Source organism: Ambystoma mexicanum, chromosome 8, assembly GCF_040938575.1.
Source record: "Ambystoma mexicanum isolate Mex_15411 chromosome 8, UKY_AmexF1_1, whole genome shotgun sequence".
Classification (NCBI taxonomy): domain Eukaryota; kingdom Metazoa; phylum Chordata; class Amphibia; order Caudata; family Ambystomatidae; genus Ambystoma; species Ambystoma mexicanum.
Genome location: NC_090929.1, coordinates 910535572 through 910547952, shown reverse-complemented (window position 1 = coordinate 910547952; position 12381 = coordinate 910535572). Strand labels below are relative to the sequence as shown.

Here is a 12381-nt window from a genome sequence, read left to right as displayed (position 1 = left end):
CCGAGAAATCCTGCCCCTCTACTCTCTGAAGACAAAATCTAGGGATCACCAGCAACCACCCATTACTAGAGCTAAGCTCTCTAGCTGGAATATAAGGTGCAAATTGTTCCTGCAAAAAAAACAGCCCCCACCTGATAGTAGGCCCGGTAGACCAAGCACAGAGATTTACAAATGATCCTCTTTTTCACAGGAAGCAATTGAAGAGATATCAAAAATGGACAAATATGAGAGCCATAAGGGCTGGCCGTGGCCACCCTAGCTGCAAGATTCTGCAACAACTGCAGACAATGAATCAGACCGATGGGCTGAGCTAGATACAAGGCATTACAGTAATCTAAGCAGCTGGTGACAAGTCAGGCAACCACTGCAGTGTGCAGGGGCACCAGCAGAAAAGGCAGAATATTAGGAAGAACATTCAACAGGAAATGTCCTGGCTTGGACACTGCACTCACATGATGGTCCATCGAAAGAGAAGAAAATAGATAGACACCGATATTTTTCACAACCGCCACTGGAGTAGTGAAAAAACCCAGTGAAACAGGCCAAAAAGAAGATGACCAAGTATCCAGACCCGAAGACCCCCCCCACCACCAAAACCTCAGCCTTGTCCCCATTGAGTTTAAGCCAGTTGTCACTGATCCAACCCATCATGGCCCCTAGGCACTCACACAGCCGAGACGACACCCCACCGCTGTAAAGATCTAGACGGACAAGAATCTGGGTGTCGTCTGCGTAAGATCAGCACCTGAAGCCATGGGAACTGGATGTAGATGTTAAATAATATCGGCGGCAAGGCATAGCCCTGGGGCACCCCACAAGACAGTGAATAGGAAGATGAAAGAAATGGAGCTAAAGAAAGTGATTGGCCGCGGTCAGTCGAAAAAGAAGTAAACCATGCCAGGACAGGCCCATAGATAACGGCTGTAACTAGGCGGGACAGACCCGCTGACAGATCTAATAATATCAGGGCCCCCACTCCTCCTGCATCAAGTCTGGTAAGATCATCCACCACAGACACCAAAACACTCTTGGTACCTCTCCCGGGACGGAAACCAGACTGACAGGGGCCAAGCAAAGACTACACCTACAGAAAGGAACATAGTATGTCTATGTGGCTGCACCTCCAGTAGGAACATAGTATATCTATGTGAGTGTGCATGTAGCTGAATATTCTTGGATATTTGAAAAGTCTTACCCTTGACATGTATTTCTGGGAGTGGTTTTCTTTGATCCTTTGTGTGCTTATGTTTTGATCCTCAACTAAGTGTGTCATTTTCTCTTCTGTTTTTCCTCTCCCCTTCTTGTAACGCAAAGGGGAATATGTGTTGTATCACGCCTTGCAAAACGCATGCACGGTTCCTGAATGATGTTCGTGTGATGTCATGTATGCGATGGTACTCGAATGTTGACTGTACATTGAGGGTGCATTTTCTGAAGGTGTAATTTGTTTACTGGTTGAGGTACGATTTGTCCAGTGGGATTCGTTGTGTTCCTTCCTTGCTCTCTTTGTATCTGTCCCTGAAAATAAGAAATAAAGTACATGTTTATTTTCCATGATGGATGTTGCATACTTCATTCGAATGGATGCTTCATTACTACAGTGGTGATGTGATAACATCGGCCCACCCGTCCAAGACTGGCTGCTCCCACAAGCAGGAAGTGTTCAAGTACCATAGCACAAAAGGAGATTTACTGTATTCCGTAGTTTCACGGACAGAATATTCCAACAGAAACCCTGCTCAATTAGATAAAAGCCATATTATAGCTGAGCAAACTTTGTATAAATAACTAATGAAAAAAATTAAGCGCAAGTGCTAAAAAGGGTTCCGCTTGGCTTCTCTGTCTCTTATGTGTGTGCTTATCCACCCAGATGCATTAAAGTATACTCACTTGAAGGGTCATTTTAGGACAGTCCACGTTCGCGTCAGGGCACAAGTCAAGGGGACACATCGGTCGATGAAGCCCCTCCAGGACTTTTAGAGGGGGGACCCAGCCCACCAAAAATTAGCTCAAGGAGGAGAGCCATGGGTCACTTTTAATTCTAAGTTTACAAATATATGTGTGCCCCTGCCTGTATCTCAAAAAGAGAAAAATAAGTGAAAACAATCCAAAATGATGTGGATGTCTGATTTAATTTCCCATTGTCCTAGCTCCTTGTTTATGGAGATCTATGGACAATTAATCTGAAGGAGTCAACTCACATAACTTTAAATGTGAAAACATTGAAGATAAAAATAGAAATCCGGTGAAGGGTAATGCGATCTTTCATTTTTCATGCGGTACAAAAGGTTTTTTTGTTATAAAAAATAGAGAATACAAAATACACAACCTATACTGAATGCAATGTCAAAAGAAAACAAAAAAGGGCCATCAAAGGTCAAATATCAATGCACAACACAACATAAATCAATATGAACCGTGTCCCATCAATTCAAATTCATTGATGTTCCTGGTACGTGTCTGAGTTCAAATTAGGAAATGGTATATGAACTGGGCGATTAATTTCTATAATCATATTACACTCTTACATCCAACATTACAACAATTTGATGCTTCAAGGTAACATAGAATCAATAATTCAACAGTTCCAAGGAGTATTCCAGTGCATGGAATGCTCATTAGTAGTTAGAGGATTTCCAAAAGTTGTCCTCCTAGTCCTTTGGCTGCGTGAATCCTATGTCAGGGTCTAAGGGTAAAAGATATCTTTGCCAACAGTGATAATTAAGTAGAAAAAAGATTTAAAGGAGCAGGGGGCCCGTGAATTCTGGTTCCCTGCACTCTTCACGTTTCGGCAGTCACAAAAACTGTTAAGGCCGCCTTCATCAGGACGTTAAGTTGAAGACCCTATGTGAAAGTACATAAAAAGAATTTGAGTGGGACCTCTCAATCAGTGCCTTTAAATACTAAGCATTGATACTGTGAATTTATACTCTGTTCACCGGCCATTATTTTACCTGCCGGGACTTGAATCCCAAGTGACGGCATGTGCCTTCAATGGAGAGCTTATCAGTTAAAGGAGACAATCAAGATAGATTGGATACAAGATAGAGCCAGGCATGGCTGCCTAAACTCTAGTCTGGACGTGCCATGAAGACCGGGGTGGTTCCTATAGGAGAGAGATCATGCCATGTGAGGGATTCCATATTAATTCAAGGAGTAGTGGAAAAAATTGGTGTTGCAGTTATGTTTGTTTACCTGGGAATGTAGATGCCCGTATCCGATTATGTTCTAGCCAATGCTGATAGCTGGACGATTTTTAATGTGTCCTCTCCATATCATGGGAGGCACTTTTAATTCTAAGCCTGTGGCGTGAACCAACGCAGCAGGATCTCGTGCTAGGCTGAAATTACATATCATCTTGTGTCCGCTTGTATTTAGCTGCCTTTGTTATCTGTACAACTGCATGTCGAAGACAAAACCCCACACGGCTCACAGGTGGCTGCTGTGAGACAAGCATGGTATTAAGAGAGATGACACAGACTACAGATGTACCATTTCAAACAACACTTTATTAATAATCAGGATGGTGCACTGTCTAAATTGCCCTATGCTATAGTGGAATTTTCCCTACCTAAAGAAACTCAGGAACGTCTGTGTCTATAAGTCCAAAATAAGAGTCAGTCTGTGTCAAAACCTATCTCTAGATCTAGTGGGGGAATCTTCTCAGAAAAATATGTGTTCAAAAGTAAAGGTTAAGCTACTTTCAGCTTGAGTTCTTCTTGAGTTCTTCTAGTTCTATAGAAATAGAAATAAATATCATATCTCAAGTCCGATACAGTTCCAAAATAAGTTCACTTCAATAAAGTTTTGCCAAGTTCTGGAATTACCTTCTTCAAGTCCAAGTGCATCACAATTCACACCAAACGAAAATCCTGTGCTTCCCTTCCCCAAGTTCAAATGTTGCACAGTTTACAGAAAATCGAGGTCTTGGGACTTCCTTCCCCATGGTCAAATGATTCCCAGTTCACACAAAACAAAGGTCTTGGGACTCCCTTCCCCAAGATAACTCAGGCTGTGTGGCTCTCAGTGTACCCTTCCCCAAGACTTTAACTGAGCACTCACCTTGTTTCATATGTTCATAGTTCACAAGAAAACACTGGATCTACTTGACTAACCTTCAGATTTTCATCACCAATTGTTTCAAACTTCTTTGTGCAGCTTGTTCACCACTCAGGATTTCCTGGTCTATGTGCAGTTATCAGACCACACAGTCCACGCATCACAGGCCACGCAACCAGTAATCCTATACTTTGGCTATATTCTTGATGTTGACACATAGGACACTTTCTGGTCTGGGTGTAGTTGTCAGACTGCACGATCCACCCATCACAGGTCACGCAACCATAAATCTCCCCAAAGCCTCTGGACCCCTTGTAGGCTCTTCTGCCTTGGGTTCTCACTTTCCACACTTGTATTCCTTGTAACAGTCTTTTATACCATTTCTTAGCTTGTCCTACACTTATGACTCTTTCTCGTGTTTGTGATTATAACTGATTTTCTTTCTTATTATTCTTTGTACTTGTACTGCTCAAAACAACTTTTCAGTTTCATCACCTGTCTTTAATTCTGTTCATATTATGTTGTACTGACAGTGTGCCACTTGATATGTCTATTTGACTTAAAGCACCATTCAGCATATCGTAGTTTAGTCAAATAGCACTTTTCTTTCAATTCAGTATTCAATATATGCAGCCTTGACTTGTGCTCACTCAAGTAGCACCTTTCTTTCAGTTTGGTAGTCAATAGATGTAGAATGCACTTGTGCTCACTCAAATAGTGACTTTCTTGCAGTTCGGTATTCAATAAATACATAGGGCCTCATTATGAGGTGGGCGGTAAGGGGTTAACGGTGCCGGTAAAGGTGCTGGATCCATTAACCCCTTACTGCCCTATCATGAGGTCAGCTCGCGGGACCCGCTCTGGACGCCTGGTTTTACCAGACGTCATTAACGGGCCCGTTGTTAGCATGCTCCCCATTCCCATTGAGCTCAAATGGGAATGGGGATGGTCCGGGTCTGGGTTCCCTGAACGGGGAAATACCGGACCCTCCAAGGTTGGAATGGCCCGGTATTTCCCCATTCAGGAACTCGGACCCAGACCCGAGTTTGGAGGCAGCCATGCCCTTAAGGGCATGGCTGCCTCCAAACTCGTAATGAGGCCCATAGTTTACTACGTCTCACTCCAAAAACAACTTTCCTTCAGTTCTGCATTCACTAAATGCAGCGTTTACTTGCGTTCATGGACTATTACTTGTTTTCGGTTCCTTCGGAGAATTCCAGTCTCTGCCTCCAGACACTTACCGGCTCTTCGCAGCTCCTCCCGGCAGCTCTCCTGGATGGGAAACCCTACCGCCAGTTCGCCAGGCACGTCGCTACAAACACTCCAGCTTCTGTGCTCTGCTCCACCTCTCCAAGATGTCAGCGCCTGCTGCCCGCATTCCTATACGAGGGTTCGGGTCATGCCCAGCTCCCCTTGCAGGTCTCCCGGGTTCTTTGCTGGTGTCTCCGCTTTATGGTTCTCCAGCACAGCAGGATATCTCCTCTCTCACCCCTCTGCTGCTCTTTGTATGCTTTTGGGCTCCACCTTTTATACTCTTTTCCAGTCTTAACAGGTTGCAGGTGAAGTAATTTATACTCAATCGCCTGACCTTGTATAAGCCTGTTAGTGTGACATGCCTGATCTTTATTACTGGATGTCTCCAGGCCCCTCTTCTTCATCCCAGTACTATAATGGTCTTTGCAATAGGACGTGTGCACTACTCTTAGCTGCCTCTTCCTCTTCTCAGTACTTGGTGGTAAACTACAGGGAAGGATGGGATAAGACTGACAATACCCCATGAAGACTGAGGGAGGATCAGGTAGGTCAGCGTTCGTGACAGGGCATACCATGTCTCGCCTTCAGGTACCCTCTCTCCAATCCCCAAGGACCCTCGACCCAGGTGATCCTCCCTCGTTTGTCCTCCCCCAGGGTTGGGATCCAAAAGCGACGGCCCTTCACTGGCCACCTGAACAGAAGATCCCTGAGGAGTAGATGTGAGAGTACATTCTGGATTCTCACACTGTTTAAAATGTAACCACTTTCAAATAACCAAACCAGTACATAAAATGAATGAGATATTCAAGGCTGTCTATTCCATTTCCATGATGATTGCTTGTTTGGCAGATTGAAAAAGTATTTGTTCTGTTGATCTGCAGATCCAATCTCATCATGCATACAAATGCAAGTGGCATATCTTCACCAACAAATGACAACATGCAGGGGTTATGGCACAGGCTAATTTGGAGTATGTATTTCAATGTTTGAAGTAGGAGGAGTGTTTACAGAGATCTCAAGTTGCCCGAGTGAGGTGTAAGTTGTTCAGCTAGTCCTGGCTATTAAGCTCACATCACTTTGCATTGTGATATTTGCTGTCCTATGTTTATGACAGGAATACACAGGACACGTATATACAGGAATTCAATTGGCATGGGTTAAATGCCAGGACCTGCCTACCATCAATTGTAGGTCTTACAAGTCCCTTTAAAAATAAGTGTGAAGGATCACGGTGGATGCTACGTAAAAAAGTGAGCAGTAGTTTGCCAACATTACTAGTTCTATTGGAACTCAGCATTTCCTCATCAGCGTGAACTTTCCATGACGATTAAGTCTACGTAGCAGAAAATAAATCAGGCTCAACTGCTGATCAAGTGAATTTAGCTCAAGGGCCACATACATGCACATGAACCCAAAGGGACGGCATTGCCTTCCTGTCATTACTTGTCCTCTGGCGTCATTCCCATGGTGTTTTGCATCCACTATGCCAGGTAGTACCCACTTATTCTTTTCAGATTTATACTCTGGTCAAAATACTGAAAGAATATCCAGAATCATACATGCACTATTTATCTTCAATTTTTTCATGGAACTAAACAAATTAAATGACATACCATCTTTTCATTAAAAATGTTTCATTGAAAGATGTTTCACCGAAAATGTTTAATTGAAAACTTTTTTCATCGAAAAAATCTTTCAATACATTTTCTTCTTATTTAAAATATATGTATGTATGTTTGGGTGGGGTAAAGGGTTAGAAAAAATGTGTGGGAATGTTTTGGGTGTTTTAAAGGGCAAAAAATAGGGATTTGCGTGGACCGCCCCAATAAAAAATAAAAAATGCAGTAAATTTGGTATACACATTTCAGGTGAAAAACGTCATGAATCTACATTAGGTGACATTTGTTTCCATTAAACATCTTTCAATGAAACATTTTTCAGTGAAAAGACATGTAATTTAATTAAAGAGGCTGTGTGTTAGCAAAAATGAAAAGGGAGAACTAAAAAGAAGAGTTCCCCTCAGATGGGAATTAAAAGGAGACTCAATTGAAGTGGTGAACTCTTATGTTTACCTCGGACTAAAAGTTACAAGGAATGGACGTCGGGCGGCACACATTAAATACCAGGCAGAAAGAGCAACACCTAGACTGAAAGGGCTCCTAAGATTCTACTACCGATATGGAGCACTGAGGTTTGACAAACTATGGAAATCTTCAAACTAAAGGTGTCCTCTTTGATGCTCTACGGTAGCGAAATCTGGGGTTACGGAAACTATAAGCTTATGGACATAGTACAGTACAACATGTCTGCGCCAAGTCTTAGGTCTACCCCCTGGATGCCCAAATAGTGCTTTAAGAATAGAATTAGTACTGCAGGGCATTGCATCCTTACAACAGACCATATTTCTGACGTTCTACTCCATGCTAAAACAGGGGCTCTGTGAAAACCCAACACAACGATGGGTTTCGTGTAGATGGAGGATTCAGCAAATAGGGACAAGTGTCTCTGGTAAAAGGAAGGAAGGTCTGGGAGGATTTTTCCATTAGACGTAGGGCAGACATATGTATGGGGAATTTGACACAAACCAACCAGTTATATAAAGTTGGTTTAGAGAGAGGGCATTGGCCATGGACGTAGAAAGAACCAAATCCTTGCCTTCACTGGCCACGTACGCAGAGGCCAAGCAGAACCTGCCATATCTCGGGCTACTAATGTTGGGTCGAATAAACTTACTTTCGATCTTTAAAAGAGCAAGTTGGTGTAGAGCCTCGCCAAAATGCCCATGTGGTATGGGGTTTGACAGAGATTTGACTCATATTTTCCTGATCTGCCCTCTCCGTCGCTGTGAGAGGATGGTGTGGTTAAAACCGCACTTTTTGGATCATCACATTAGATCTTGTACGGAAGCTATGGCAATGTCGATGAACTGTGTTGAGCCTCAGTTCCTGTATAACCTGGCAAGGTTTATAGATAAGGCTCTTAACAAAAGAAGGTTCAAGATACACATTCAGACCATAGGTTAAAACCTTCAAGGGTAGTGTTTGCCAAATAGAGTAAACAAATAACATACGATTACTGAAATGTTGATTTTTATCATCTTTTTGTATATATCAATGTTACTTAATTTTACTGATTGTGTGTGTTCCATGCAATGGGTTGGCTCATAAGGGGGGATAAGAGGGAGATTGTGTGGTAGGCAATTTTGTATGCATTTTAATGTTAATGGAGTAATCCGAAATAAAATGTTACTACTAACAACGTTCATGTGTAATGCATTTAGCGCAAGACTGCACAGGTTTTCCACTGGAATGCATGGCATCTTTCAAACAAAGTGCTAGAAAATGCATATTTTCGCAAAGAGAGAAGGATATTAAATGACAGATTTCTGTGATTTACAATTCTATAATGTCACACAGGGATTCAGCTGACATGATAAACCATGGAAATGAAGGCCAGGAAGTGTTATTTATGTCTCCAGAACACCAAGACAGCACTATAGGCATATACTTTTCAGAATATTTTTAAATTTGTGTATGTCACATGATTTAGTATAATAGAAAAATATGTTTTCGCTTCAAACAATAACTTGTTTGCTTACCATCAGTTTTTTAAAATAATTGTCTAATTTCTCATTTGTAGTACAAAAGAGTAGACCAAACATGCCTATGTAAAGTGAAGCGTAGTGCGTAGGCAGGGCTTTAACTTGTTGTTAAGAGATCCGCCATCTACTGTGATATAAGCGGCTTGGAAGGGTCTTATGCTCCCAGGTGGGCGAGGGTTTGTGCGGTGGTGTGTATAAATCAGGAGGAATGCAATACAGAAGGAGGGCAAGGATCTAGTTAACTGGTGAAAAAAGTGTCTAAAGGAACTCGTTGAAGGGAACTCATTGTCTGGTGACTATGAACACCTATAAGCAGTCAACTGTGAATTGACAGGATGTATTGAGCTTGGATCTGTAAGTGGTGGGCATAATTAGCCACTGCTCTTTGGCCAGAAAAATCACCAAATCATTTAGGCATGCATTCATGTAATCAAGGGTTTGCAACCTGTGGCTCTCCAGGTGTTGTGGACTACAACTCCCATTAGCTGTAGCCATCAAAGCCAACTGTGAGGGATCATGGGAGTAGTAGTCCAAAATATCTGGAGAGGCACAGGTTGTAGACCCGTGATGTAAGTTAATTGTTGCTATTAAGTTGGCATATGTCCCACACCTCAGGCCTTTCTCCGTTGCCCTCCACCACCATTGTCACATTTTAAAAACTACATGATTGTGCAAGGTCATTTATTTGGGGGAACTCTACCAGTTGGAAACATTAAAAAATGCCCAACCCCATACCCTTCTGAAATACAGTCACCGGACGAAGATGTGGTAACAATCCTGCCACACAGAGCCACATTTGGCCCCCGTGCCAATCATCGAGTAGGATTGAAGACTGGGTGCTACATTTCTCTATGCATGGTGCCCACCCTCGTGCCCTGTGGCTTTCCTCGCCGCTTACCATGAAATGACCACCTTCCCCTTAAATCCACTTATATTGCAGGCCACGGTATCACTACCTAGACACCATTGTGCCCCAACCCAACTGTACCCACACAACCCTACCAAAGCCATTTTACCTCCTGCCCCCCCCCCCAAGACTGTAACACCCCTTCTCACCCCCCCAATCGAAGACCTGCAACCATGCTGAGCACCTTCAAAGTAACCCCAACACATAACTCTCCAAGTCCAAGAGCCTCACTGATCTCCACTGTCCCTCCAGTGAAAAATGTGGGCCCAGTGGGTTATGGGTCTTTGAAAAGTTTAAGTTTGAAACAGCAAAGTTTGAAAATATAATCTCGAAAAAAAGAAGTTTAAAAATATTGGTTTCTATACATTTTACATTTTAATATTGAAAGATCGCAAATAGAAGTTTAAAGACATTTCGTTGTTTTGGTTTGATTATTGACATGTTTATTTGTCCCCCCAGCCCATTCTTTTCATTTACTATTATTTCTTATTTTCACATTCTTCCTATCAATTTCTAATTTGTATTTTTCAGGATGTTGCACTTTCATATTTTTATTTTCAGATTTACAGCTTTCAAATCTTTTTTTAACTTTGACACGTCACCACACACACTATATATATATATATCACGAGTGCCTTCTTTTTAATGTTATTCTGCAGGATTTGAATGTAACTGTTGTTATCGTGGTGTGCTGTGTCACTTGAACACTTTCCTGCAGGCTCCGGTTCTGAGTGACCATCCACAGATGTGATGCTATTATCTGTTAATTTTGTATAGATGTTTCCATTTCTTTTAAATGTTCTCTATAAATGTTTCTTTTTTGGCAATATTTCTGTTTCTTTGTGCAGCCTTTGTAAACCTTCGATAAGCATGCATTTAGGAAATAAAATAAAATCCAAAAGAGTGAAAATAAGACACAAACAAACTAAAAAATAAGCCCCATCAAACTGATGTTCACTCTCAATGGGAACTACAGGTATCTCTAATGCTTTACAATATCTGTTCGTGACGCAGAAACAAAGCCCAGTGTTACGCAACCTAATCATGCATCACCAATGATGACAATCAATCTTGAGGCCTCTGGTGACACCTGATGATGAATAGTCTGTTTCAGCCGATTCAATTAGCTAGTCTCTGTTGAACATTAATTATTGACGAGATTGGCATGTAGTTAAACCACGTGTCTAAACAGCCCTGAACGGATCCTGGAGAAACTGACAGAGAAAGGTGAAATGACAGGTCAAAGAGAGCATCATGCACCAATGAGGAGTAGAATGTTAGGGGCTGCATCAGCTAACTTTGCGGGCCCACTTTGCAAATGGCGTGCTTGCCTGTGGGCAAATCAGAACGTCCCTACAGCCAATGAGCATTCTCTGTGTTTGGGCAATCGCTCCCTGTGGGAGCAGTCCGTCTGTGCACCAACGCGGAAGTGCTGGAACAGTGCTCCCATGTTGTCAATTTGCTCTGGGAGCAGTGCTTTAAACGGCACCTGCACTTCTTATTCCTGAGTATTTGGGTACCTTCACCGATCAACGCCTGAAAGAGAGTACCGGTACTCAACTGTGTTGCAAGGTGACAATGAAAGCTTTTCATTTCACTTAATCACAACTTAAAGGACTAAGCTTCTGCAGACTTTGCCGGGGAAAGCAGTGCCTCTCCTTCCTCCTCTCTCCACCACCTCTTCAGGACCCGCCCTGCAGAACAAAAGGAGAGACAAACATGCTGCTCTGTGCTTTCAGCACACCAGGCACGCAACACTGTTTCGCTAAGTGGGCATCACCTGTTACCATTGGGGTTCTTTGATGGAGCAGGGATTGATTTGGAAAGCCTGGGAAATTACTTTTTAAAGATGTTTCTTTGTTATTAGCAGTGCCTATTCTAATATGTAAATGTTTAAGTAACTGTGGTTGTGATGGAACGTTTTCCACTGAAAACTCGCACACAGCTCCAGTTACCTACCGAATTTCTTATTAGGCAATGAAAGCAAGCAATAATAAAACTCCTCTTCTAAAGCTTACCTTACAGCTATGATATCTGCTAGTTTGATACGCACAAAAGAAAGCCTTATTTAATACAGATATTCAAACTTTCTTAACACAATGCATAAAAACAAACTGGAAGTTTGTGTGAAAGGATACACTGCTTTACCAAAGAGCGTGCTCCTTGGCACATCATTTAATCTCACTGGGCATTGGCTGCAAACAACAGGGTGTGCCTAAAAGGTACCTGTGCCCAAGGCGCCGTGCCGAAAACGCTGGCACCCAAGAAGCTGCGACGGAATGCCCGGCTTCGTAGCTTGCTGGGTACCTGCCCTTCTTTTTTTCCATCTAAAGCACTGTCTGGGAGTGTGAGGAACCCTGCAGAGAGGCCAGCCCATGGAGAGGCACAGCCACAGAATGTACCTCCTTTCATCTTAATGCAGTACAGGTGCACCTGAGGATCTGCAGCATCATTACACGCATAGGTGCATCATCGTCAGACTTCTGAGACTGCCAGGTGCACCCGCTGCTCTTTCAGAATGTGCTACACCAGCCCAAGCACTGCGGCTGCGCTCGTGAAT

At 42.7% G+C, this 12381-nt stretch overlaps 1 protein-coding gene across 1 annotated transcript in view; it reads left to right on the top strand.

Moving 5' to 3' along the window:
• CHAT (choline O-acetyltransferase) overlaps window positions 1-12381 on the top strand; it is a 692169-nt gene that overhangs the window by 15858 nt on the left and 663930 nt on the right. The gene's annotated exons all lie outside the window — the stretch shown is intronic.